The sequence below is a fragment of the Mycetomoellerius zeteki genome, unplaced genomic scaffold (assembly GCF_001594055.1).
Source record: "Mycetomoellerius zeteki isolate Tzet28-1 unplaced genomic scaffold, Tzet1.0 scaffold69, whole genome shotgun sequence".
NCBI classification, from domain to species: domain Eukaryota; kingdom Metazoa; phylum Arthropoda; class Insecta; order Hymenoptera; family Formicidae; genus Mycetomoellerius; species Mycetomoellerius zeteki.
In genome coordinates, this window is record NW_017257708.1 from 975,191 (window position 1) to 981,567 (window position 6,377).

Sequence of the window (6,377 nt, forward strand, 5' to 3'; positions counted from 1 at the left end):
ATGCGATTGATGTTGGGAAGATTGGCTACGAAATAAAATGTTCTCCCGGTCAACGATCTCGTTCTTTTTTTTTTTAATAGAGCTACACTGAAAAAAAAGATTGGCTGCTGCAGTAAATTAGATGGTAAAATATGGCATAGCATTTTTAATTGGTTGCAACAGCCAATTTTTGGTTGTGTTAGTCTATCGAAATCCTATACTGACATTGCAGATAGGCTAACGCAACCAAAAATTGGCTGGTGCAACCAATTAAAAAAGCTATGCCATATTTTACCATCTAATTTGCTGCAGCAGCCAATCTTTTTTTCAGTGTAATCAAAAGTAAAGTCACTAAAAGCTATAGCAAGAAAAACATAAGGCAGTGAGACGTGAGCAGTGAACGAATCGTCCAATCACAGTAGAGAACAAGACAAAAACGTAAGCAGTAGCAAATGTAAAAGTTGTCTTTGTAGTTATGGCATACACTATACAGAAAAATTTAAGCAATAAAACGTAGCAGTAAGTAAATCAACATTTTAAGAGCCATCTACAATTCAATAGAAATAATATAATGTAGTAAGTAGTAAGAAATTAGCCAATCACGGTTGAATGTAAGATCGATAATCGATTATGATTTGTTAATTTCTTACAGCTTACGGCTTACTACACAATATTATTTCCATTGTAGATAGCCCATTAGATTTAGGGCCATGACACATAAAATGACATAAGCATAACTACAGCATAAAGCTGGATCATCCAATGAGCATCCGACATAAAAACACCATATCGATTTACACAAGATGCTCATTGATTCAGTAGCTTATGCTGTGGCTATGCAGCTTATGTCATTTTGTGTGTGAGGGCCCTATTGCTTATGTTTTTGTCTTACATTTTTCTCTACTGTATTCTGGTCGATTCGCTTAAGATGCATTTTCACGAGCTGCTCAAACTGGCCATTTTAAGCGACAAAAAAAAGATCACATGATGACTTTTGTCGTATAAAACTAGAGCGACAATTTTAGACACGAAAAAGGGCCAGAAGCGTTAAATTTAACATTTGAGTGACAGATTTAACATATTGTTCGTATTTTTCACGTGTCGCTTGCAGTATTAACACGCTGAATTAAACAGTCATTAGCTTATTCTGACTGCATCGAATCTGCATCCTTTATCTGGATTAGTAGCAAAGGAAAAGAATAAATTAGGTTATATCGCTGGTCAATACAGCTGACACAATATAGTAGCACTATCAACAACGTTTGAGCGTTTGGCGCTTGTAAATGAAATTGTTCAAACTACAAAATTTCAGTTGTTAGAATAATAGTGACAGATCTGTCGCTTCAATTGCTTATTTTAGCACCACGTGAAATTGTACCTTTACAGCCTTACGTAAGCCTTTTTTGTGTTCCATGGCCCATAGCCTTTACACTGGATTACATTCAGAACGATCCACCAGTTTTTCCATGCATCATCTTATTCTTGTTTAACATTCGATAATCGTCAGAACGTAACTCTGCAATAAACGTTAAGTAACACCAAATGATTGACACTGTATAAAACACGATATTATTTTTTATCGATCTTTGACACAATTTAGCGATACTTTTCACATTTTTCTCAATCCACGTCCAAATCCCCTTCGACGAAAGCTACGATTTTTATATATGTCTCCGCGGTGATGCAATTGAAGATATTTCATTTTTAAATGCAGCACACACCGGGCTCAGTGTTACTCGATTACCACCGCCGAGCGCAATAACGTGTGAGGTCGACGAGTGGCTAATAACTAGTCGCTGGTACAGTGGTGGAAAGCAGTGTAATGTATCAACTGGCAGTAATTAAAAGCCGCCGCGTAGTGCGGTAATGGTCGAGGCCCGTTACGATCATCGCTGTAGCGCCTATAAATCGTCTGTCGTAGGTGGATGCGCCGTGCTATTGGTCGTGCTTTTTTTCGCGTCGCTGATGCCGTGCATTCGTTTCCACCGACGATCTGTCTCCCTAGCGTCGCGCCTGGTTCATAAATAAAACCAAACATCTGGCGGATCGCTCGGTTAATAATCATTAGCACCAGGCAGCATGAACTTAAATCTCGACGATGTATCGTCAAGGACAGTCGGCTTCTATATTCGGCCAACTCCCAAAATCTTCCTCGTACCGTGGCCTCTTCTTAGGCCACTTCCAGAGATCACGTTAATTCGCACTGTATGTGAGAGCGTCTCCAATAACGCGTTTAAGAGTTAATATGTCCGCCATTATGACAATTAATTTTATCGTTACCCCGCTTAAAATCTACAATGTATTCATTACCCTAATTTTCCGAGTTCTAAATATATCTCATTTCTTAGAGCGAATAAAATTTCTTATAAAGGCACATTTATCCGAGAAATAATTTTTTCTTTCAAACAGATCGCTCGTGATTATTCGCCGCCTGTAAATTTCGCCGACTATTTTGGTTTCCGCGATTGTGACTACCGCGTGCGGTTATATTCATTTTTGCTCGCAAGCAATTAGTTTGTTTCACGGAGATAGTAAAAGGTTGCTATTCCTAAGGGTCGGTTAGCGTATGCATACATGTGCACAGTGGCGAATGCGTTTCTACTAGGTTGTTCTTGTTTCCGGCAGCATGCGGAGATGCCGGTTTTACGAAGTCGGCGTTAATTGCCTCCGGAGATACCCTCGGTCGTACCGTAATTCACGCATAAATACATGAAATTACTTTCCCTTATTTAGGGGCTCGTTAGGCAGATCTACTGTTATTGCCGACAAAGCGAAATAAACCGGCGCGCCAACATTCTCAACGCGGCTATACGTACGCGGGAGTGTTATAATTTAGATATAAGCGTTATACTTCGCGCCACCTCGCTATAGCGTCATTCGTATCAACTGTGGTATTCAATGATAAGACAAAAAAAGAATGAGATAAGAACGAACAGTTATATTTCTTACGGTAATTTAATTTTTCACGTCGCATAAATTATAAAATGAAAATGTTAAGAAATTTTACGATAACTGTGTGACAAAATATTACAATTTATTTAAGAAGTAATTTAAATCTGATAAATTGAAAAGTTTATTAAAAGTTTTCAAAATATTTTTTTATGCTTATTGCTTGGATATTATTTTAAGCAGTTTGTAAGAGCAATGCTAAAAGGATATTGTATATATGTATTATATATATATATATATATATATATATAGGATGTTATTCTCTCAGAACAGTTTCTCGAGATCTATGTCTGATTATTCACGGATATTCATAAGCATCTTAAAAACGCTCGTAGTTTAATTTAGCTAGAAATTCCTGGTTCTATTAAAAGATAGCTCTAAGCTCAGAGGATTTGACGTCGCTGGCAAGCCCATAGCTATTCAGCTAAGTAGGCAGTTGTATATTTTTCCGTGAGACAACAGTATCAAGAGAGTGACGCAGAACACTTGGGTATACAACTCATAACTCGGAACAGAGCGGAAACACGCCATGATGTCACGTTGGAACGAATGTGTCAGGTGATTAGTCTCTCCGTTTTCTAATTTCGCAAAACCGGATATTCGTATCTTGTTTCACCGAAACGTTCTACCTAAATTATTTATAAATCTGTATATGCATTTAATCCAAAATCAACAATGACTAAAACTGAGACAAGTTGATCAAAGAATACGTTCGCAAATTTTAAGTGATTAATTTAGTTATATATGCTATACAAATACCGTCTGTATTTCGTATCCTGTATCTAATTTAAGTTGTTACGTAGGGGGGGGGGAAGCAAATATTAATGAAGTTTCTCTGCTACAATTCAAGAAGTTTTCTTAATTGTAATTTATGGAATGCGAGATTTTGCCTTAGTCAGATTTAAGTTGTTGGACCGGTACCATCTATTGATTTGAGGTAGAATTAGGGTAGATACAATAGAAAAATATAATATTATGAAGTTGTAACTTTTGTTACGAACTACCGCTTTAATAAATTTCGTTAGTAATTACTCACGTTGTAGCTGTAACTGCAGGACCGGCGATGAAGTACAAACTAGATAAACAGATAAACGAGGTTGCTGAGGGTGTTCATAACAAGGGTCGAACTTCGAAAAGCGGATTTGTCGGAGTAGTAATTCGACCCCCTGTCCTACCTCTGTGGACACGTTCCACTAATTAATAACGATAAGTACGAATGCGTCTACACCGCAAGGGATAAAACGGCGGTTCACCAGATTCCCACGAGACAAACACGCCGGCCTGAGAATTGAGCCGATAACGCGGGAATATATGTGGGTATGAATTTCTCTTTCTCTTCTCCTGGTCTTTTTTTTTGCAAAATCCATTTCAGTTGTTCGACTTTTCGGTACACCGTGTAACTTGCTGACGAAAGCAACAACCCGATCTCATAAATTCGCTACCGCGCAATCGTAAAAATTCGCTCGTAAAGTTTCCCGTCAGCTTTGCTGCTAGAAATAAATATGGGTGGAGCCGTGGAACTGACAACTGCGTAGTATCGACAATACAAAGGCCACAGAAACTTGTTGGGACTCGATATCAGTGAAGATTTATTTACCACCATAGAAAATAGAAAAGTAAAAATTCAGGTTTTACAAAAAAATATGTTAATTTTATAAAATTTAAAATTTTCTACAAGAAAATCATTGTAATTGTACGATTCATTTTTTGGATATCAGGAAAGAAAAAATTTGTAGATTCGTGACTGAAAACTTGTAACCGGCGAGACTAAAAGGATGTCTTTTATAACTATCAAATAGTTAAACCAGTTTTAACGATCTATATGTAAAAAAATTGCTGGCCTAGTTGTGTTGCGAAGCATGGCAGATCGTTATCACTTCTGGTTTAAAAAAACCCAAACCTACATAGCTTTTGATCCTTTAAAAAATTCATAAAATCTAACGGTCATATTGCTAACGACTAAAGCAAAAGGTATATTTGTTCGTATATGTGCTCAAAACGTAGTTATAAGTGAAAATAAAATAATTTAAAATAACTTTACAAAAAAAGTACAAAAATTGAAGAAAACTATTTTGTTGATAAAAATCAATTTGAAATTTATCTTGGAGCGAAACAGAAAGGAGAGCAATCAGTTCTAAATTCAAGTTTTAATTACTTTCGAAATGGAAAGAGAAAATTTGTAGCAAAGCAGATTATCCCCGCAGTTAGATTAATATGGCATTTTAAGATAACGATCGCGTAGCCCTAAGGTACAATGGCGATGCTCGAGACCTCGAATACGAAGCAATACAACCTGTGAATAGCGATCCGTGGGATGTATGGGTCGGAGTTATAACTAGCTGGGAACAATCCCAGCGACTTTTGATGGTGTTGGATATTAAATTTCGCCCGTGTCTCCTGGTTTTATTGGATTACGGATAACCAGCCGGGGTATGGCGCTGTGCTGAAGTGCTCGCTATCCTTGTTCCTCTCTAAGTACCCTGCAAACCACGTCTGCATTGGCACGTAACACTCGGTTCGAGTATTGCTGGAACAGGAAGAGAGAGAAAGCGAGTGAACGAACGAGAGAGCGAGAGAGCGAGAGAGAGAGAGAGAGAGAGAGAGAGAGAGAGAGAGAGAGAGAGAGAGAGAGAGAGCGCGGGCAGAACTGTTTGTATGAAAATTAAATTCATAACGATAAAATCCTTTACGACTGAAACGAGAGTGCGCATATACGGGACGGTATGCATATCTGCGACCTGAAGTGCGTCCGCCGACGAAATTTGGTTCAATGCAATCAGCCGGACTCGCGGAATTGAAAGGCGGTATTCGCTTGCACGGGCAAGTCGAGTATCATCTGAGTAGTCAGCCGAGCATACTATCGGATCTCGCACACCTATAATATTTCACCGTAGAATTCGCAATAACATTTCCTTTTTTTTTACGAGTGTCCTCGGAAGTAAAAAGAGAAATTTCTGATATAGAGCAAACAACACGTAGATACAATTTAGTGTTTTATTTCTTCCTTTCATTGGGATACACATAGATATGAAAGATTTGTTTTGCAACGTATAATTCGTTCTTCAATGTACGTCGAAATTAATCAATCAGCAAATGAATTTGTACCATTGGTATATCTGATATCTGAATAATGTATGTAATAATTTGTATAAAATTTCTGCCTCGCAAATGTTTGAAGCATTCATTTTGAAATATAAGTTTCTTAAGCGTTTTATAAATTTCGACGATATTTGAATGTAAAACATGTGGAGTATCGTGTCTACCTTAATAGGAGAGAGAGATATTTAAATTTCTGTCGCTTTGAAAATGAACTCGTGTGATTGAAGACGCGCAGTACAAGTCAGTCATAATCAATTTCACGTCGATCTTGGCCGTCGCGTCATCCCGGTCAATTTCATTAAAATGCTTTCGCTCTGATTTTACCAACGGCGCGAATAAAAGACGGGGGA

The 6,377-nt window shown here is 37.8% G+C and overlaps 1 protein-coding gene across 1 annotated transcript in view; it reads right to left on the bottom strand.

The window, feature by feature from the left end:
• The window catches only part of Ten-m (teneurin transmembrane protein Ten-m), a 570,328-nt gene that overhangs the window by 362,534 nt on the left and 201,417 nt on the right, over positions 1-6,377 (bottom strand). The gene's annotated exons all lie outside the window — the stretch shown is intronic.